This window comes from Palaemon carinicauda, chromosome 8 (assembly GCF_036898095.1).
Source record: "Palaemon carinicauda isolate YSFRI2023 chromosome 8, ASM3689809v2, whole genome shotgun sequence".
NCBI classification, from domain to species: domain Eukaryota; kingdom Metazoa; phylum Arthropoda; class Malacostraca; order Decapoda; family Palaemonidae; genus Palaemon; species Palaemon carinicauda.
Window position 1 is genome coordinate 40,436,050 of NC_090732.1, and position 23,694 is coordinate 40,459,743.

Below are 23,694 nucleotides of genomic sequence, written 5' to 3' on the forward strand. Positions count from 1 at the left end.
CTTCCAAAACTCGATACCCAAGGGCGGAGAGCCTCTCTTGCAGGCCGGAGAGATTCATCATCATCCTGAAAGAAGTGAGGGGATTAGTGATGAAGGAGAAGACCGTTCTCCTCAATAAGCAATGCATACATTAAACCGGATCAAATTAAATAATCGCCAAAGGATACCAAAAGGAAACATATTAGAACCAACTTACATCATGGGTCCGGAGTAGCGAGGACAGCTCGTAGCAGAGCGTGCATGACTCCGGGAACCATACCATGTTGGCGGACCTTCTGTAAAAGAAAGGGGACATAAGTCTGGATGTTCCTTGAAACTCTGGTTAGTGATCCAATTCACAGGCTGGGATCAGCCGTATAACTGATAAAAATGCCTATATTTATGCATATATTTAATTCTAACTATGTATAAATATGGATGAATATCCATACAACATCGTGTTCAAATAGAAATAAATTTCCACTCAGTACTTGGAACCGAACGCTATCCCCTTCTAATGAAAAGCCAGGTCGAAACCAACCATGCCATGAGAGGCTATCTACTGTTCCTTGAGACTGGTCAGTGAACAGATGAATCAATAGAATACTAATATCCAGTAACCACATAACATGTAACTATAAACCTCATCGGTAAAATAATGTTAACCCCGGTTCTGAACGTCTGAGTCAGGGGTGGCCAACCTATGGCGCATGCGCCAACAGTGGCGCATTTCATGATTACAAGTGTCGCACTATACTCCAAAGATAGTAAATTGAATGACTTTTCCTTAAAATTGTTAATTATGTTCATATATTTTCATTAGGACTTTCAAGAATATCTAATGAATATTACCAACGCAAATTCAAAGTGTCATTAAAGTTAGTACAGCTTACTTTGTATTCATGTTAAATCCTTTCCTTTACAGCTAAAACAAAAGATTGGCCACCCGTGGTCTGAGTGATCTCTGTTGCCACCGGAGATCCGGTGACAAAGGTCCGTCATAGTGAAAACGTGAACATCAGAGGAAATCTAATATTAACCTCAATGCTGAACGCCTGTGCGATATCCGGTTAAGCCGGAGATTCGATGAAAAGGACCGTGATAACGATATTGTGATTATTCATGAAAAAGGGTTCATACCCTGGTTCTGATCGTCTGATTGATCAAAATGTTACCTCCGGTTCTGATCGTCTGATTGATCTCTGTTTGTACCGGAGAACCAGTGACAAAGGTCCGTCATCATGAAATCGTGACCCTCAGTGGTACGATAACATCCCTCAATACTGAATGTCTGTGTTATCTCCAGTGAAGCCGGAGATTCGATGAAAAAAGGGACCGTAATAATGTAATTGTGATCAATCATGACAAAGGTTCGTGTGCAAAAGGCCGCAGCCGGAGTCTGAGTGCCGGATTTGACCGTTGCACTCCAAATATCTGACTAGTTCACACATAATGGTATCCATTATAGCGGAGTATAACTCAAGGCGGAGCTAAGGGTGTCTTCATAAAGCGACCCCAATTAAAGACTCGTACACCAACGTAACCTATTAATAGTGCTAGGTATATTACCAGTAACCACATCAATAAAATGTGAATATCATTAAACGTAATATCATCAACTCGGAGAATAAGAGGAGGCAGGAATAACTCGTGATCGTAAAAAAACGGAAAACGGGAAATCCACCTTTCTTACTCGAGCTTAATAAAGAAAACGAGAGAAGGGGTAACTCGTATCTGTAGAACAGAAAAACGAGCACTCTATGCTCACGTTCTCAAGGTTACATAATAAAAAACCAACATCACACAATAATATGATAAGAAAAATAAGAAAATTGATTGCTTTTTTCTTAGGAAATGTAATAACCAAGAACGAAGAATAACGACAACGTAACAAATAAACAAAGATATAGTCTAAAACGAACACCTTCCTGAGGCGAGTACAAAACTATAACAAAGACTAAATCGCTATTCTTCGTAGGTCCAAATTGGACGTGCTAGCAAATAAATACCATAGTAAAAACTAATAATAAATAATGATAATAAAATAGGTCATAAAACGTAAGTGATATAACCTAGATGACAGACCAGATGGGCAATATTAACTTGAAAATTTACCGAAGCGAACAAAACTCAAAATGGCTGCCGATACCGAGGCAGGCCAATCGCTTCCAAAACTCAAATCCACGATACTGGAAACAGAACAAATGCCCGGTACTGCAAAAAACTGTCAAAACAAACTATGGTACTTAACATTGGTAAAGGTGAAGTAGCAACGTCAGTCATGTTGAATTAACGACAAACACTTGCGAAAAAACACTTATCAAAACACTACCGACTTATCTGGCAAGTCCAACACAGAAGGATGTCCTAGAGTGCGTGTGGTAGGTGTCGGTGGGGTATCCAACTGTGTTCTCTAGGGCCTGTTACGGCCCTCCCCATTGATGAAGGGATTATCTAAATGGAAGACAGCCTGTGAATAGTGGTTTTCGCACGCCCTTGTTAAATATACGACACCTACAAGGTGTTCGTGCGAGGGTTGTAACCTCTGCATTCCATGCTTTTATCTTTCTCTAGTATATTTGGAAGATTTATATTAGAAAAGGTACAAAGAAGGACTTTTCACCAGCCGTCACAGGCCGCCCCAGAAATATATATCTAATATTAATACCAAAACTCCTTCAAAGGAAATATGGGACAAGATTAGAAAACTTTAAGGCAAATTCATCCCTAAGCCTCTACCAATATTAAAAAAGGCATATGACACCACCTGGAGGGGTGGTATTTTAAAGGAATTGGCCTCGTGGGGTATAGGAGGACATATGTTCTCTTTTATTGAAGAATTTTTATCAAACCGCTCCATTAAAGTGAGAGTAGGGTCAGAACTATCTTCATCCTACATGCAAGAAGAAGGTGTCCCCCAAGGCAGCGTATTGAGTGTGACCTTGTTTGCTGTTGCAATTAATAGTCTCATTAGTCACATACCTCCTGGCATACAAGGATCACTATTTGTCGATGACTTTGCAATTTATTGTAGTGGATCATCTGCACTACAAGCATGCCAAAATCTTCAAATTGCAATAAATGCTGCTTCCGCATGGGCAAATTCTCGCGGGTTCATGTTTTCTCCTCAGAAGACCAAAGCCATTCGCTTTACTCGTACTCGTAAAAGGGAAGAGATCCCCACCCTTTTCTTAAATGATTGTATTTTGCCATATGAGGATAGTGTCAAGTTTCTTGGAGTCATTTTCGACAAGAAAATGACATTTGGTCCCCATATAAATGACCTATCTATCAGGGTTAAGAAGTCACTGAACATTCTGAAAGTGATATCGCATTTTGATTGGGGTGCTGATAGAACAACTTTGCTTAGAATTTATACATCTTTGTGTCTGAGCAAGTTAGACTATGCATGCCAAATATATGGGTCAGCTACAAAGACTTTACTTGGAAAACTTGATATTGTTCACAATGCTGGGCTTCGCATCTGCACAGGTGCTTACAGAACATCTCCCATTGACAGTCTCTATGTTGATTCTGGCATACCTCCCCTTTCCATTCGCAGAGAGGAGTTGAGTTTGAGGTTTTTAGCTAGGTCCCTTGCTGTGAGAAACAATCCTAACTGTAAATATGTTAGGGCGCCTTTAGATCGGGCTCCTAACAGATCTAGAGTGCCTAAGCCTTTGGAAGTACAGCTGAAAAATGATGCTAGAGAAGTAGGCTTGTTAACAGCACAGATAGCAGAGGTAGGATATCCCAAGTCTCCTCCTTGGTGTAATCCACCTGTTAAAGTATGTTTTACGGCAGGAGGGAAAAATACCTTACCTAGTAGGGTAATGAAAAGTGAGTTTTTAAATCATGCTGCTCAACATCATGGGAAACATGTTTTTACAGATGGCTCCAAATCGGCTGCAGGAGTTGGAAGTGCAGCTGTGGTGGGGGATATTGTTATTAGAAGGAAACTCCCATCCTCTTGTTCAATTTTTACTGCTGAGCTGTACGCAATAATTCTCGCAGTCCAACATATTTTTAAAAATGGCAACCAAAATAGTTTTTATACAATTTTTACGGATTCCAATAGTGTTTTACTCTCATTAAAACAAATTATGCCAGGCCATCATCTAGTACAAGAGGTGCAGGACTGGTTAGTACTTCTGCAGTCTAGGAAGAGTATCAGTGTTCACTTCTGTTGGGTCCCTGCCCATGTTGGGGTGGATGGGAATGAACAAGTAGATAAGGCAGCAAAGGAAGCTTCAGGGCTAAGTAATCCATCCCCCTTGAGTATTCCTTACAAAGATCTTAGAAGTGAGATTCATCTTTACTGTAAAAATAAGTGGCAAGCTCGATGGTCTGAACGGACCACCAATACAAAATTGAAACAAATCCACCCATTGGTGGATAAATGGTCATCTTGTAATTCTACAAGTAGAAGGGATACCATTATTTTAACTAGGCTGCGTATTGGCCATACACATGCAACGCACAATTATTTAATGAAGAGTGGGGAAGGGAGACAGGCCCCTCTTTGTAATACCTGTCAAGTGACAATGGATGTTAAACATATTTTAGTCGATTGTCCTGTTTTTAATCTCCAGAGGAGGACACATTTACTCCAGGACAAACCGTTAAGAGATATACTGGGGGAAAACTGTAATACCCTGAACTTGAGAAAATTTATACAAAGTATTGGGTTATATTACGAGCTATAATTGATTTTATTAATTTATTTATTTATTTTACCCTTTTAATCCCTATTTATTTCACATCTAGATTTTATTGTATGAAAGTGTTACGATTTGTATTAAAGGTTAAAATGATACTAAATGTTGTGAGTGTACAGATATGATTGAATGATTTTAGTTATATAGCGCTGAATGGCCTTTGATGCCCCAGTGCTTGGCTTAATGCCTAAATCCCATAGTCAATTCAATTCAACTCTACCAATATTAAGGGAAAATAATAAATATATATCTGACCCCAAAGATGTAGCAGAGGTTCTTGCTAAGCACTTTGCCCATGTATCAAGTGCTGACAACTATTCCCCAGCATTTCAACAAATTAGAGCATAAAAATCTGTTCCTCTTGCTTCTTCAAATACTGAAGCTTTTAACCTGCATTTTAGTATGGAGGAGATGCAAAATGCTATCTAGCTCTTCTTTAACTGCCCCAAGTGAGGATGGCATCCGGTATGAAATGATACATCTTCCAGTGGATACCAAGGAATTTTTATTAGAAACCTTTAATGGTCTATGGGCTTCCCATACATCTCCTGATTCCTGGCATACTTCAATTGTAATTCCAGGCCACAAGTCTGGTAAAGACCCAGAACTGCCATCTAGTTATAGGCCCATATCCTTGACCAATTGCATATGCAAACTATTTGAGAGAATGATCAACAACAGACTTGTGTGGTATCTAGAATCAAAAAATCTTTTATCTAACAGACAGTTTGGTTTTAGGAAGAACCGAAGTACTCTAGACCCTTTGCTGATGTTATCAAGGGAAATTTCAAATGCTTTTTCTAACCAAAACCAGGTGGTGGGTGTCTTTTTTGACCTCGAAAAGGCATATGACACTACCTGGAGGGGTGGTATTTTAAAGCAATTGGCCTCGTGGGGTATAGGAGGACATATGTTCTCTTTTATTGAAGAATTTTTATCAAACCGCTCAATTAAAGTGAGAGTAGGGTCAGAACTATCTTCATCCTACATGCAAGAAGGTGTCCCCCAAGGCAGCGTATTGAGTGTGACCTTGTTTGCTGTTGCTATTAATAGTCTCATTAGTCACACAACTCCTGGCATACAAGGATCACTATTTGTCAATGACTTTGCAATACTGTATATTGTAGTGGATCATCTGCACTACAAGTATGCCAAAATCTTCAAATTGCAATAAATGCTGCTTCCGCATGGTCAAATTCTCGTGGATTCATGTTTTCTCCTCAGAAGACCAAAGCCATTCGCTTTACTCGTACTCGTAAAAGGGAAGAGATCCCCACCCTTTTCTTAAATGATTGTATTTTGCCATATGAGGATAATGTCAAGTTTCTTGGAGTCATTTTCGACAAGAAAATGACAATTGGTCCCCATATAAATGACCTATCTATCAGGGTTAAGAAGTCACTGAACATTCTGAAAGTGGTATCGCCTTTTGATTGGGGTGCTGATAGAACAACTTTGCTTAGAATTTATACATCTTTGTGTCTGAGCAAGTTAGACTATGCATGCCAAATATATGGGTCAGCTACAAAGACTTTACTTGGAAAACTTGATATTGTTCACAATGCTGGGCTTCGCATCTGCACAGGTGCTTACAGAACATCTCCCATTGACAGTCTCTATGTTGATTCTGGCATACCTCCCCTTTCCATTCGCAGAGAGGAGTTGAGTTTGAGGTTTTTAGCTAGGTCCCTTGCTGTGAGAAACAATCCTAACTGTAAATATGTTAGGGCGCCTTTAGATCGGGCTCCTAACAGATCTAGATTGCCTAAGCCTTTGGAAGTACAGCTGAAAAATGATGCTAGAGAAGTAGGCTTGTTAACAGCACAGATAGCAGAGGTAGGATATCCCAAGTCTCCTCCTTGGTGTAATCCACCTGTTAAAGTATGTTTTACGGCAGGAGGGAAAAATACCTTACCTAGTAGGGTAATGAAAAGTGAGTTTTTAAATCATGCTGCTCAACATCATGGGAAAAATGTTTTTACAGATGGCTCCAAATCGGCTGCAGGAGTTGGAAGTGCAGCTGTGATGGGGGATATTGTTATTAGAAGGAAACTCCCATCGTCTTGTTCAATTTTTACTGCTGAGCTGTACGCAACAATTCTCGCAGCCCAACATATTTTTAAAAATGGCAACCAAAATAGTTTTTATACAATTTTTACGGATTCCAATAGTGTTTTACTCTCATTAAAACAAATTATGCCAGGCCATCATTTAGTACACGAGGTACAGGACTGGTTAGTACTCCTGCAGTCTAGGAAGAGTATCAGAGTTCACTTCTGTTGGATCCCTGCCCATGTTGGGGTGGATGGAAATGAAGAAGTAGATAAGGCAGCAAAGGAAGCTTCAGGGCTAAGTAATCCATCCCCCTTGAGTATTTCTCACAAAGATCTTAAAAGTGAGATTAGTCTTTACTGTAAAAATAAGTGGCAGGCTCGATGGTCTGAACTGACCACCAATACAAAACTGAAACAAATCCACCTATTGGTGGATAAATGGTCATCTTGTAATTCTACAAGTAGGAGGGATACCATTATTTTAACTAGGCTGCGTATTGGCCATACACGTGCAACGCACAATTATTTAATGAAGAGTGGGGAAGGGCGACAGGCCCCTCTTTGTAATACCTCTCAAGTGACAATGGATGTTAAACATATTTTAGTCGATTGTCCTGTTTTTAATCTTCAGAGGAGGACACATTTACTCCAGGACAAACCTTTAAGAGATATACTGGGGGAAAACTGTAATACCCTGAACTTGAGAAAATTTATACAAAGTATTGGGTTATATTACGAGCTATAATTGATTTTATTAATTAATTTATTTATTTTACCCTTTTAATCCCTAATTATTTCACATCTAGATTTTATTGTATGAAAGTGTTGCTATTTGTATTAAAGGTTAAAATGATACTAAATGGTGTGAGTATACAGATACGATTGAATGATTTTTGTTATATAGCGCTGAATGGCCTTTGATGCCACAGTGCTTGGCTTAATGCCTAAATCCTATATTCAATTCAATACAATTCTGTTCGGACCTGTCGTTATCCTAGCCTTAGACCTCTTTTAAGCTCCCTGACCCATGGGAGAAGTAATGTCGATCGTCGAAAGGAAGCGAGAGGCATTAGCCTGGTACTGAGCGTCTTGTAAGACCCGAACAGAAGTCCCCTTGAGCGTTCCTGTTGACGATTCCCAGAACGCTTGCCCTCGCCGTAGGTAAGGCGAGGTAAAAGTCTTTTTCCAACACCGAACGCAAAGCTTTGGACATAGAGCGTCCAGCAAGGCTAGCTACTAACGCTGCTGTAAGAGCGTCCAGCAAGGCTAGCTACTAACGGTGCTGTAAGAGTTTGACACGATGTTTGTAACTTAGTGCAACTTCTTGGTTTCTCTTGTTCGATGACCGACCGTTCTAGAGGCGATCGGCATAGTTCCGAGCGTCTGAATCGCGAGCGTTATTGTTCTGAAAGTCACGTAGCGCCGAGCGCCAATCAGTTGCATGGCGTCAAGCTTCCAGCAGTTGGACTTGACGTCGAGTGTCAAGCAGTTAGTTATGTCGCCGAATGCAAAGCAGTTACTTGTCGTCGAGCGTGAAGCAGTTGGATGTGACGCTGCGTGTCAAGCATAGTTCAAGCGTCTAGATCGCGAGCGTCTGAATCGTGAACGGCCTTGTTCCGAGAGTCGCGTGACGCTGAACGCCAAGCAGTTGCATGGCATCTGGCTTCCAACAGTTCGACTTGACGTCGAATGTTAGGCAGTTAGATGTTACGCCGAGTGTCGTGCAGTTCCATGGCGTCAAGCTTTCAACATTTGGACTGGACGTTTAGTGTCAAGATCGCTAACGTCTTAGTTCTGATTGTAATGAACATGAGCGTCTAGCGTTGGAACAATGTTATGCCAGGCGCTATATTAAAAGATACAGATATAAATATTAACTGGAAAGATATTATTTTCTCAAACCAAGGCCCGCTTGAACTAATTCTTGGTGTCTGTTGGAGAGCGAGAATTAAACCTCTTAAAGCATTGAGGTCAGAATTCAGGACCTAAAGGAGTTGACTCCTAGGAAACAAGACATCTCAACCTCAGAGACTTGTAGGAGGAAGAGAGTGACGATCTCTTTTCCCCTATTTATCTTTTAGTGGAATTCTCTTAGGAGAAGCTCCTAAGATACTTCTCCCTTCAGTTAACTTTAAGAAACAGAGTTTTTTCTGAAGTTTCCAATTTATTTTGTACATGCAACTCCTCGTCTTGCCTTCAGAGTTTTTCGCTAAGGAAGGCGTCGAAGGAGTCTCTTGTTTTCTAAGATGGTGCTGGTAGGGCAGTGCAATAGCGCATCCTCAATGCAGCATAAAGATCCTAACTGCAGATGTTGGTGCAGCAGCATGTTCAGCTGGAGCAGCAGGAAGTGCATTAGTGCTTTTGTGAGAGAAGGCAGTGTTCCTTTTTTGCTGTGGGCTTAGGTCTTTGGGGTCTTGAGTCTGATCCTCCGTCAAAACCCTGAGCAACAATGCTGCAGTTCAACCGGCTTTGTGAGAGAAGTCGTTGTACATAGAAAAATTCTCGATCATCTAATAGAGCTTGAGGATGATGGGAGACTGGATGCAATGAGGCATTAAAACCTATGAAGCCAGCTTCCTTGTCAATGAAGCAGGATAACTTTGAATCACCCCCCTTTTTTCTTCCTCTCTTCTTCCTCAAGAGTTGGTCAAAGACACAGGTTTTGGTGTATAAATCAGCAAGAAAGTTTCTGCATACTTTTTCTCTAAACCGCACAAACAACAGTAGGAGCCAGACTTGACTACTTCCAGCGAGCCTGGGGGAGGAGAGGAGCAGACCTTTGGTCCGTGCTTGCACTAAAGGATGGATGTGAAATCTTTTTCCTAGTTAAACCTCCTTTATTAGTTACTCCGATAGACCTCTGCCAAATACAGAGAGGAGCCTAAGAGACAGGCTATGCAACATCAAGTCTCTCTCTTTTTGGAGAGGGAGGCTATTGCCCGGTCCTGGTCTGCTCTGCTCTCAATGCCTTCGTTCAGAAGACAAAGTTCTCCATGGAGACATCGAAATCAGTCCTTTCAACAGTAGGAAAGGTCCACTGGATGGTCTCTTTAGATCTCCAGGATGCTTGCTTCTACATCCTCATCCATCCGAACTTAAAGCAATACCGGAAGGTTCGTGTATGGGAGGAAGTTGTCCAGTTTTAGGCTCTTTGTTTCGGTCTAAGCACCACCCCTCAAATAGAGGGTGCGTCTGTTAGGACCTGTCGTTTTTCTAATCCTTAGACCTCTTCCAAGGAATGTCGGATTTTAAAACTACTTCTAGCTCCCTATTCCCAGGGAGAAGGAATGTCGAACGACAAAGGAAACGAGAGGCTTTAGCTCCCGAGCAGACGCCTACTCGAGCATACCTATTGACGCTTCGCAGGATGCTCACCTTCGTCATAGGAAAGGTGAGGTGAAAGTTTTTTCGTCGTCTTCAGATGACGCAGCGCCCAGATGAGGCTGGCATCAACTTCCAGACCTCTGAAGAGGAAGGTGGACACGGTCAATCAGCGTCCTATCATGACACCGCAAGCTTCTGGTTGTAGTTTTTGGAGCAGTCCTGGGCGTTTTTTCTTTCTACCGAAGAAAACTCTCCTACCAAATATCCTTTTAGGATGTCGGCAACTGTCAATTAACGTCCAACTCGCCCAGTTGCAGGACAGTTGTCTGAGCCTAGCATGGCATCGGTTCATGCTCCTTCTCCACCATGAAACTGGTTATTGTCTTCTGGACGCTCTACGTGTTTTTTAAGCGGTGTAGAAAGAGGGCTTGTGGTAGACGTGACGTCTCCGGTACCACAACAGTTTGACCCTATTTCTATTATGCTGTTAGATTTGCAACAGAAGCTCTCTTCGCTCATGCTAGTTTATCGGCGTGCGAACAACAAGAGTAGCAGGTCTGGACCCTGAGTGTCGGGTAACTTCACGCCTGGACACCAAGCGTAGTGAGGCTACTAGTTGAGATGTTCTTGATGACGAACGTCTTTACAACTCCCTAGTTAAATATCGTATTTTAGCCATTTTTAACCCAAGGAGTCGAGCAAACAGACGTGACGTCGTACGTCCACCTAACAGGACGTCGAGCTTTCAGCAGGAACAGGACGTCCTGCAGGATGAGACGTCGAGCGTCCAACAAGACGTGACGTCGAGCGTCCAACAAGACGTGACGTCGAGCGTCCAACAAGACGTGACGTCGAGCGTCCAACAAGACGTGACGTCGAGCGTCTATCGAGACGCAACATTAACCATCAAGCACAATGCGACCCCGAGCGTCAAACAGCTCGTGACATGGACTTGTACGCGTTCCCACCATTCAAAGGGCTGTACAAGGTGTTACAAAAGTTCATATCGCACGAGGGAACCAGGTTGACTTTGGTGGCTCCCTTCTGGGCATCAAGAGGTTGGTTCACAGAGGTACTGGAATGGATGGTGAACGTTCCAAGAAGCCTGCCATTGAGAATAGATCTTCTCAATCAACCTCACTTGGCAAGGAACCATCTAAACCTCCAAGCTCTACGTCTGACTGCCTTCAGACTATCGAAAAACTCGCAAGATCTAGAGGATTTTTGAAGGAGGCAGCTAAGGCTATCGTTAGAACAAGGAGGACTTCTACCATCAAGGTTTACCAGTCCAAGTGGGGGTTTTTTAGAGAATGGTGTAGAGCTAAATCAGTTTCTTCATCCAGTACCTCTGCAACACAAATTACCGATTTCTTCTTAGACCTTAGAAGAAAGCACAACTTTACCTCCTCAACCATCAAGGGGTACAGGAGTTTGCGGGCAGCTGTCTTCAGACAGAGGAATTTAGATCTCTCAAATAATAAAGACCTTCAAGATCTCAGATCTTTAGAGACTTCTAAGAAGCATCAACAAGAATCAATGTTTTAGAATTCCTCATGAGTGACAGATTCAGGCCTTTACACTGCTTCTTTTAAAGATCTGACTTTGAAGACTTTTCTTAGTAAGTCTGGCAACAGCTAAGTGAGTCGGTGAAGTTCACGCTTTTAGCAAGAATATTGGCTTCGGAAACGAAAAAGCCATATGCTCCTTGCAACTTGGATTCCTGGCCAAAAACGAACGTCCTTCTCATCCATGGCCTAAATCTTTCGAGATTGCCAACCCCTCTGATATGGTTGGTGAAGAGTTGGAGAAAGTTGTGTGTCCTGTTAGAGCACTGAAGTTCTATCTGGACAGAACTAAAGATTTAAAGAGGCAATTCAGAAGCTCTCCTTCTGTGTGCAGTCAGGAAGCCTGCGTTACCGATGTCTAAAAACGCCCTATCTTTTTTTTTATAAGACTTTTAATTAGAGGCGCTCACTCACACTGTGGTGAGGCAGACCTTAAGCTGCTAAAAGTAAAGACTCATGAAGTTAGAGCTGTGGCAACTTCTGTAGCTTTTAAACAAAATTGTTCTCTGCAAAGCATCATGGATACAACCTTTTGGAGGAGTAAATCGGTATTCACCCAGCATTACTTGAAATGTGTCCAGACTCTTTATGAGGACTGCTACACTTTGGGACCATTCGTAGCAACGAGTGCAGTAGTAGGTGAAGGATCAACCACTACGTTCCCCTAATCCCTAGTACCCTTTTTCTTCTCTTGGAACTTCTTTATATTTTTATGGTTGTATGTGGAGATTGGTCGACAGTCTTCCGCAATCTTTGATTTGGTACGGTGGTCATTTTGTTCCTTGAGAGCGCCCGGAACAAGGGTATTAGTTGAGGTCCTGTCAGCATAAAGGTTATTACCCGTTTGACAGCTCCTAGAGATCTTCAGCCCCCCTGGGTGGACCGCTGGATTTCATAAGGATAGCAGACATAATGAGGCAGAGAATCATTGAAGTCAGCTTCCTTAACAGGTACGAATCCCTAGGCTTGTTTTAATTAACTCTTAAGTGATATTCCAACAATGTTGCTGTCTCTAACCCTCCACCAAGGGTGTCAATCAGATATTTTTATATTACCAGCGGGTAAGTTTAATGTTTAAAAATATTTTCATAATAAAATAAATTTTTGAACATACATACCTGCTGGTTATATAACTTTTATTCCCACCCTCCTCCCCTCTAGAGACCTATGGGCATGGAAGATCTGGTGAAGTATGGAATGGTTCGGCCTATCTCCCGTGAGGGCGCTAGTGTACACCTGGCAACTCTTATCTGCGATTGCCACGAGTTTTTGAATTTTTGCTGGACGTCAGAGACCAAAGCTATTTTTATATAACCAGCGGGTAAGTATGTTCAAAAATTTATTTTATTATGAAAATATCATTTTTGAACATACTGTACTTACCCGGGAGTTATATATAATTTAATTCCCACCCTCCTCCCCTCTAGAGACTATGGGCATGGAAGATCTATAGATAAGTTACGATATTTATTCTCTCAGAGAGAAGAGGCTAAACCCTTCCTCCCTCCCCGAGTGTAGCCGGCGTTATAGGCGGCAACCACTGTCTCTTCATCGCCGTCGAGTAGAACAAAGTTCTTGCCGCCTCTGGCTTTGATTAGATATTGGCTAACTCAGGGTGCCCTTGTCTTGCCGCCGACGATGTCGTCAGCACAGGAAGCCATGCTTCCTCAGTTTGTTGTTTGAGGAAGGCGGCATACCTGCTGCCACCTCTAATATTAATGAACTATAAGACTCTCTACCCTTCCCCTTTTGTCCTTTAGTGACGTCATAGCCATCACAAAATTCTTTCACCGGTATTCTGACAGTCATCCTGGCTTGCTAGGGTGACTGCGTTACCTGCTGGTACCCTGCCGGTAGCAGTTAGTTCAGCCGGCTCTGCCACCTTCCCCCTTAACGCCATTCCTTCACAGGAAGTGAATAATATTGGGGGGAAGATTGAGACGGCTTCTGACGTCTGCAGGTGGGAAACCTAACATACTTTGGGAAGTCCTCAGCTCTCCCTTGAGCTGCCATCCACATTCATTGCCGCCAACGTCATAGCCGGCGACAGGGCTTTTGTGGATGGGTGAAAGCCAGAATCTGACAAGATTCTTTCCCATTCCATTGGAACTTTCATTCTGGTAAGGAGATAGTGGGTGGTCTGATAGTACAGTACTCCTACACTTCCAACTGTTATGTTTATTCATAATAATAGGAAATTCTCCTTCCTTAACGCTTTTTCTCTCTCTATCAGTTAGTACCTAACACCGGCAATGCCGCTGGCAAACTACTGTATACAACTATACAGTAGTACACATGTTTTCTAACATACTGTGTTTCCTATCGCAGACAATTGTTGGGATCACGATATTATGTTGAGGCTAAGTACTCCCTCAACACCCAGATGGTTTTCCTCGATCTTTAGGACCTTAAATCACCCGATCTGTATTAATATATACTACAGGTGGATAATATTAGTATAAGACATTTACTAACTCTAACTCCAGTTCCTAGAGTTTTTCTACCTTGTATTCTCCCTATCAAGGAAACTGAGTTTTTAAATATGTAACTTCCCTGGTAGTTACATATAGCTTAAATCTTGCGTTTCGACGTGGCATGACAAAATTCAAATTCGTGGCGATTGCCGCCATGACAGTAGGTGGTCATACATGAGTGCCATCTCTCATAGGTTAACAGAACCATTCCCAACATTCTTCAGAAATTCTCTGTCGTTGATCGAGTCAACACCTCAGGAATTCGTTTCGTGGATATATTACTTTATTCTACAATTTGGTGAAGTACCTTTTGTCCGATTATTGTTAATGACTTTCGCTGCCTTTCAACTATTGAAGATATTGTATAGGATAGTTTTTTGCTGGTCCAACTTGGACAGTTTAATTTAACTTGATTTTCAAGATGGCTCTCCTGTTGTTGAACTTTGTGTGTAGGGCTAGACCGGCTTTCGAGCTGCACTTACTTCCCGCATTGTATTTAGCAGGGAGCATGCATGTATTTGTTTTCTTTCTATGTTCGTACATTGAGGGATCAAAGATTTTTCCCCCTACTTTATTAACTAACGAACAACTCTTAAAGTTACAATGGAAGGAAAGACATTTCTACATAAGTATGACTTGCATTATGTGAATTATTTTCTTTTCTTGCAAGAAAATTTTAAAATATTAGCTTACTAAGCATAAGTATGTTTATAATGTAAGGAAATATATTATTTGTTCCGTAACTGGAATACAAACCTTAGCTATTTAAAGTGGGTAATTACTTTCCCGTAGCAGAAACAACGAGCCATAAAAATTTTAACGAGGGATTATTGCCCCACCGCTAGTTAGCGGGGGGTAGGGAGGGTAGTTAGCTACCCTCCCCCCTCACACACCTGTGTTGTAGCTCCTCCTCCTCCCCCAGGGGAGGATTTAATTATTTCTGTTGATAATGATCTTTTGCAGCTTTGGGCTTCCTTGGGGCTTCAGGGTTGGCCCTCCAAGGAAGCCCTGTTTGACATGATCAGGTTGGGAGCAGCTGTCAAACAGTCACCGACGGTAGCAGAGGTTGACCCTCTGTCTATTGTCGAGGCTGCTGTGGCAGACGCTTCCAATGAGTGTTCAAACCCCTGCTCCTGTTGTAGCTGAAGGCTTAGCTTCCCCCCTCCGAACATCCTTCGAGGGGGATCCAAGTCCAACGGTCTCTTCTGCGTGGGGTGATTCCCCCCTCCCCCCCGGGGGGAGTTCACTTACAGAGACTCCTCTTCGGAGGACTGCCAATGGTTTGCCTGGTGCTCCCAGAGGACGTATCAGACGTAAGGCTCGCCTTCCTCTTCGTCGCCGAGGTCTTCCTTCTCCTCACAATTGTGTTAGGAGGCGCCTCTTCGGATCTTCATCCTCGCAGTCCCCCGCGGAGGAACCTCGTCCTTCAGCTACCGTTCCTGTTACTTCCTTGGACCTGGACCTCTCCGCAGATCGTTTGCGATTTCTTACGCCTGCCAGACCTGCTGACCTGCCTTCACCTTTCCTGGCTGCTGACACGCTGTGGGCGCCCACACATCCCGTTTTCATACGGGCACCGGTCCCTTCGGGGCAAAAGGGGCTTTCATACATTGTGTGTAAGTCCCTTAAGTGCCAGATATCCCCTGTGCGCCAACGTTCGCCTGCGCGCCCGTGCACTACTGCGCGCAAGCGCTCACCGGTCGCTGCCTCATCTCGCCAGTGCTCTCCTGCATGCCCACGAGCTCCTGCACGCCCACGATCTCCTGTTCGCCCTGCAGTTCCAGAGACTACGCGCCCACGATCTCCTGCTCGCCAACGGACCTCTGCGCGCCCTCGGCCTGATACACGCCATGGACGCCCTCTGTCTCCGGCTCGTCGGCGATCTCCTGCTCGCCGGCGCTCTCCTCCACGATCGCTGACTCGCCATCAGACCTCGCCTGCTCGCCATCCCTTGCCTACGCGCCATCGCCCGCAGTCTCCATGTCTCCATCGCACGCCCACGCGCTCACTGCCAGAACTTCGGTTCCTGACAAGCGCCCTTCTGCACGCCCTCACGCTAGGGACATTCCCCTGCACGCACGCGCCCTACGGCTTCACCCTTACGGGCCCTTCATCATCCTGTGGCTCCACTCCCTCCGAGGTCTCCAGAACGTGCACCGACGTGCTCACGCGCCCCATCACCTACGCGCCCACGCGCCCTGACACCTACGCGCCCATGCGGCCTGTCGCCTGAGCGCCCACGCGCTCTTGACGACTGCGCGCCCACGCGCCATCGTTCGCCCACGCGCCAACGCGCCAACTCGCCAACGCGCCAACTCGCCAACGCGCCAACTCGCCAACGCGCCAACTCGCCAACGCGCCAACTCGCCAACGCGCCAACTCGCCAACGCGCCAACTCGCCAACTCGCCAACGCGCCAACGCGCCAACTCGCCAACGCGCCAACTCGCCAACGCGCCAACTCGCCAACTCGCCAACGCGCCAACGCGCCAACGCGCCAACTCGCCAACGCGCCAACTCGCCAACGCGCGAACTCGCCAACGCGCGAACTCTTCTACGCGCCAACGCGCGAACTCTTCTACGCGCCAACGCGTCCCCTGGCCCGAGCGCGCGCGAGCAATCGCCCCCTGAGCTAGGCAATGGCCTATCGCGCGAGCTCGATGCCCAGTGCGATGCCCAGTGCGATGCCCACACAGGGTCCGGCAGTATGCGTCAGGTTATCTTCATCACGTTCCCCCCCCCCCCCCCCCCCCCCCGTAAGCGAAGGACAGCGCGCCCAACGGAGGGAGGAAAATTTCCGGATAGGTCCAGGATCTTTTCTACGGCTTCTTCCTTTCAGGCAGACCCAGTTGTAGTTTCCACTCCTAGGGATCTTACGATCCCCTTCCCTCTAGAGGGTGTGTCTAACAGCGCTGCTGTCAGTCGGCTGCCCTGGTTTGGGCCCTTGATCAGAGCGGTTGCGCAGGCTTTCAAGCCCGCTTTCTCTGAACTAGGCCTCATATCAGCAGCGATCTCGGCCCCCCTGAAGAGGAAGAGAGGAGTGGACGACGTGGTTACTTTTCCAAGGGCGAAACTGGTTCCTCGGAAGCCGTCGAGGAAGGCTCCCTCCCCTCCCCAGACTTTCTCTCCATCCCCTTGGACGAGGGTTTTCCGTCCTCTGGATTCTCGCGGAGAACGTCCACGAGTCCCCCCAAGAAGAACTTTGGGGGACAGGAGACCTTGCTGCTAGTCCATCAGGAGGAGAGCCGCAGGAGTCTGAGCATGCCTTTTGGCAAGTTTTGGTTCTGAAGAGGAACCTTAACGGATTTTCGGATCCGGAGATTCCTCCACGAGAGGGCAAGGACACGGTTCTGGACCGAGTCTGGTACTCAAAAGCCCCCTAAAACCAGTGCGGCTTTGCCCTGGTCCCAGGGGGTCAAGAGAGCCAGCTCTCCGAGCTAGCCTCCTCCAGCCGTTCCAGTGCCGGAAACAAACTACTCCCACCTCCTCGTGTCCATCAAAGGAGGTACTTTGAAAACATCGAGGAGTCCTGTTTAGCTCTTCCCCTCCACCACTCGGTGGAAGAGCTCTCCAGGGGAGTCCCTCTCGAGAGACACTCCAACCGGCCAGTGTCGTTCTCGGCCTCGGAGATTCTCTGCCAGGAGAAGGTAGCAAAGTGTGCCATGCAGGCCACTTCGTGGCTGGATATCTGGCTGGGATCTCTTGGCATCCTGATACGATCCGAAGACTTGTCTAAGGAGAGTACCAGGAAGGCCTTGGAGACATTCCTTCTTTCAGGCACTCGTACCATCGAGTTTCTGGCCCACCAAGTCTCCAACTTGTGGGCTAACACTAACCTGAAACACCGTGATACGGTGTCTGAAAGATTCAAATGAAGGTCCCAACACCGAGGTCAGTAAGCTCAGACATTCCTCCCTTTTGGGGAGTAGTCTGTTTTGAGCCAAAAGATGTAGAGCAGGCGGCTGAGAGGTGGAGGAAGTCCAACAAGGACTCCCTCCTCCAGGGGGCTTTAACATCAAAGCCCTATGTCTCCAGCACCTCACAACCTCGCCCTGCAAAGACGACAAAGCCGGCAATAGCAGCAAAGGCAGTGGTGTCCAAACAGCCCTTTCCCGTCAAGGACAGGAGAGGCAAGAAGTCCTCCAGGGGAGGCAAGAATCCTAGGGGGAGTGGCCGAGGCCGCTAACGCTAGGATTGGCAGTCCCCCCGCATGTCCACCAGTGGGGGGATGCCTCCAAAGTTGCAGCAACTCGGGGCCGATTCCTGGACGATCTCCGTGATCAGCCAAGGATATCGCGTCCCGTTCATAACATCTCTTCCTCCCCTGACAGCGAATCCAGTGTCATTGAGCTCTCTTGCCATGGGATCGGCAAGAGGGCAAGCCCTTTGGGCAGAAGTCAAGACCATGATGAAGAAGGACGCTCTCCAAGAGGTCATCGACGGGTCCCCAGGCTTCTACAGTCGACTCTTTCTTGTAAAGAAGGCGTCTGGAGGATGGAGACCAGTCATCGACCTCTCAGCTCTGAACAGGTTTGTCAAGCAGACCCCGTTCAGCATGGAGACGGCAGACACGGTCAGACTCTCTGTGAGACCGCGAGACCATGTGCACACTGGATCTGGATCCAGATCCCAATCCATCCGTCTTCAAGGAAGTACCTAAGATTCAGCCTAGACATCAAGATCTACCAGTTCAAGGTGCTGTGCTTCGGTCTCTCCACAGCACCTCAGGTTTTCACCAATGTTTTCACCCTGATATCTTGTGGGCACACAAGATCGGCATCCGTCTCCTCCGTTATCTGGACGACTGGCTGATCTTAGCAGACTCGGAGTCAACCCTTCCTCGACACCGAGACAAACTTCTGGGAATTTGCCAAGATCTAGGGATCATGGTAAATCTTGAAGTCTTCTCTGCTTCCTTCCCAAAGACTGGTATATCTAGGCATGATATTGGACACCAATCTCCACAGAGCCTTCCCATCAGATGACAGGATAGCAAGGCTGAGGAAGGTTGCAAGTCCTTTCCTTAGACGAGACGAACTCCCAGCCCAATCGTGGTTACATCTCCTCGGCCATCTCTCATCCCTGGTCCGTCTAGTTCCCAACGGTCGCCTCAGAATGAGATTTCTGCAATGGCGACTCAAGTCCCGGTGGAGTCAAGGACACGATTCCTCGGACATCTTGATCCCTATGGGTCTCACGGAACAGACGGACCTTCAGTGGTGGGTGGCAGACGAGAACCTACGAAAGGGAGTGTATCTTCTCATCCTCCCCCCGGATTTGATGCTGTTTTCGGACGCCTCAAAGAAAGGGTTGGGGGCCCACGTGCTGAACCACAGGACCTCAGGCCTGTGGTCAGAATCAGAAAAGTGCCTCCATATAAATCTGCTAGAAATGAAGGCCGTTTTTCTAGCCCTTCAACAGTTCCAACAGCACCTGGCGGGTCAATCAGTGGTGGTGATGAGCGACACCACCACAGTAGTGGCTTACATCAACAAGCAGGGAGGTACATTTTCAGAACAGCTATCCCATCTTGCATTAGAGATACTGAGATGGACCGAAGTCCACTCGATTCCACATTTGGCTCGCTTCATTCCGGGCAAAAGGAATCTGTTCGCCGACAGTCTGAGCAGAGCGTCTCAGATAGTGAGTACCGAGTGGTCTTTGGATCGTCAAGTAGCCAAACAAAGTCCTGACTTTGTGGGGTTCCCCGATTGTGGATCTGTTCGTGACAGCGTTGAACTTCAAACTGCCGCTGTACTGTTCCCCAGTCCCGGAACCCAAGGCTCTGGCAAGATGCTTTCCAACAACGGTGGTACAACATCAACGTGTATGCCTTTCCCACCGTTCTGTCTGATGAGGAGGGTACTCAAAAAGACCAGTCCCTCTTAATGAGAGAATGCCTTGATGAAGTCACTGAGCTTCAGCACGGCATTCTATTCCCGTGCTGAAACTTGGTGACGGGCAAGAGGGCTCTCGAACTTGGGGAAATTGCTCCCCCAGTTCGAATCTAAATTTCTCTCTTAATTATCTTTTCTTCCTCTTTATATTGCTTCAACCTTCTCCTAATATTATAAACTTTCCTTCATGTTGCTGTCCCAACCCTATGAGTAAAATTTCCCATATGTATGTGTATATATTTACATATATATGTTTATTATTATTTTTTTTTTTTTCTCTTTTTATGGCATGGATGTTTCTACATCTGTTATTGCCACTTGGGCGGATGTTTCTACATCCGGTATTGCTGCCTGCTTTGATGAATGGGAAAGGTGTCACGGCTGGGAGGTGTTTGTGCTCAAAGCTATATGTGAGAGTATTGGATGATCTCAGCCATCCCGAAGATGGTTTGGACCTTTTTGGCGGAACTATTCTCAAGTGTTGGGTCTTCAGAATCCAAGGGGATCCAACGCTTGGGGTAGGACTCTCGGCTTTTGGCCGGAAGCCTGTCATTACAGATATGGGGAGGATGATTCCATAGTTTCTTGGTCTCAGTCCTAACAGGCGGGTTCAGCTTACACCTGTGCCTCTATATCTGTTTTGATGCTATCCTTCGGGTAGGGTATGGAGTGGACCATCTGGGAAGTATACTCTCACTGTGCCAGTAGTGGAGAGTGTAAATTTCCTTCCCAACATGTGATGCCTTAATGTTCTCAAGCAGGTAAATCAAACTTCAAAAAATCACTTCTTTTCTTTTTTCTGATGGATTCTTGTGAAAATGACCCCACCTCCCCTGGATATGCTGACTCGCCCCTGGCACTGTTGACGACCTCTGGCAATTCATTTAAAGAAAACTCCGTTGACGACGTAGGAACTAAAAAGGACTATTCTTTAAACGCTCGGAAAAAGGGTAATTTGGGCAACACAGGAAAACTGAATGTCCTGCACATTACCCAAATCCCATTAGAAGCTAATTATGATATGCTACATAAAATATTTGAGTGTTATGGATTAATAAAAGAAATTAGAATGAAACTTCAAGATGATAATTGGGAATCTTGGTTATCATTTAATTGTCATGAGGAAGCATTTAATGCAAGCCGTAATATTGTTGATATTAAAGTAGGTAATATGAGTGTTAAGGGTGCTCTGTGTGATGGGGCACCTAAAGATCTGGATGTCTACAGACCAGCAGACTGGGCTAATAAAGATATAGAGGCAGATATGCCATCCCAAAGAAAGCCAAAACCACCAATGTGGCTTCTTGCTCAATCTGTAGGAGGTACGGAAAATGATTTCAAGGTCTGCAAATTTCTTCAGAGGAAGGTAGGTACGATCGCACCTGGAGATATATCTCGATTCGGTAAGAAAAGTTACTTGATAAAGGCCAAGTCATACACACAGTCTGTTATACTGTCCAATTTGAAGACAGTAAATGATGATATAAAATTGGACATCAAACCCCATCTAAACTTTAGCTATGGAAGGGGAGTGGTTTTTAATAGGGATCTGTATGAATTTACTGAAGAGGAGATATTGGCTATGTGTCCTCTATCAGTGTGGAAAGTACATAAAGTACCTGGAACATCAATGATTGTTCTTACTTTCCAGGATGCCGATGTACCTTTCCACATAGACATAGAAAACGAAAGGATCATAGTTCAACCTTTTAAGCAAAAGCCACTGCAATTTTATAATTGCTTTAAATTTGGACATCCTTCCAAAGTTTGCAATAGTGAAAGAATTTGTAATACTTGCTCCAATATTTACCATGGGGAATGTACATTTGAGGCAAGGTGCTTAAACTGCAACTCTAATCATAAATCTAATGATAGGAGCTGCCAGTTTTATAAGTTAGAAGAGGCTGCCTTCAATAAATCAATTATTGAACAGGTAAGCGTGGGGCATGCCAAGAGATTATTAAATAAATCTAATACTTATGCAAAGACATTAAAAACGGGAGAAAAAGTTCCTCGGGAATCATCTCGCCCACCTACTACTGTAAGTAGTTTTCGAAAAAGGAATTCACCATCTATTGATAAAGTGTTGCATAAGACAAGAACATCTCCTCCTAAAGATTTATCATTGAGTATCAACCAAAAGACATTGCCCACCACTATCAAACCTTTGTCCCCCATTACAAAGGATAGTACTAACCTCTCCCAGGCCATATCCTTGCCTGATTTAATGGAGATTCCACCTGACACCAAGTTATCAGGTGTACCTGTAGTGGGGAAGGTACAAAAACCTGGTAACTCACAACCTACTAATCGTAAAAGAGAGAGACCTCCATCTCTCTCACCCCCTTCCATAAGAAATACTAGAATTATGACATCAAATAAATATGATGTTTTGTCTGTTGATGTTGCCGATCAACCAGAAGATAATTTAAATAAATCGGAAATTCAAGTTGAGGTCCACCATCCCCCTCAACAAATAGATCAAAAGGATACAAAGAAAATCACCAACGTAAAACCCAACATAACAAGACCACCTCTGAAGAAACCTACAGGTAATAATGTTAGATTAAAAACTGCTAATGGGAAGACCTCATCCAAGATGTCTTCCCAAAATAATCCATAGTTTTCTCCTCAATTTTGCAATGGAATTGTCGGTTTAAGGGCAAAATTTGAAGAACTTAAGCTCCTAATTCATGAACATTCCCCCATAATTGTATGTCTACAGGAAAGTATGCTTGATGCTAACACTCCTAGTCCTCGAGAGTATGTTAGCTATAGAACACCATATAATCATCAAGCAGGGAGCCATGGTGGAAGTCTCATGTACGTTCGTCGAGATGTTCCCCAAATACCTATGTCTATATTTACAAAACTGCAGGCAGTGGCTGTACAAATTGATATAGGAAGAAAATATACCATATGCTCTCTCTACTTGCCTCCAAATGATAATATTTTATATGATGATTTAGCAGAGGTCATTCATCAACTCCCTCAACCATTTCTCTTACTGGGAGATATGAATGGTAGACATCCTTTATGGGGTGATATTTTAGCAAACACAAGGGGCAATATTATCTCATCAATTGTGGAGAATGAGGATGTGGGACTCCTTAATACAGGAGAGCCCACACACTTCCATGTTCAGACAGGTACCTTGTCATGCATTGACCTTTCAGTTGCAAGCTCTAACTGCCTTCTTGATTTTGATTGGAGGACATTAGATGATTGGCATACTAGTGATCATGCACCACTCACAATTCAATTACCAACAAGGGTCCGCCTTTGCAAAGATCGCCACGTTGGAATCTAGACAAGGCAGACTGGGTTAAATTTTCTGAGCTAAGTGAAATCGAAGGGAGAGCAGAACAGTTTGAAAGTATTGATGATGCCATAGACCTACTGAATGGAACTCTTCATACAGCAGGAGTCAATTCAATTCCCAAAACAACAGGGTTATTCAAACGACGACCAGTCCCGTGGTGGTCTTCAGAACTAACTGCACTCCACAGAGCCACAAGAAGATCTCTTAACACAATTGCGTAGACGCAGAACTGATGAGAATTTAATTATGTACAAGAAATGTAGAGCACAGTTCCGTCGTGCCATGAAAGAAGCAAGGCGCCAGTCATGGATGTCTTTTGTTTCCTCCATTAACAGTAGAACACCACTATCTTCTGTGTGGAGG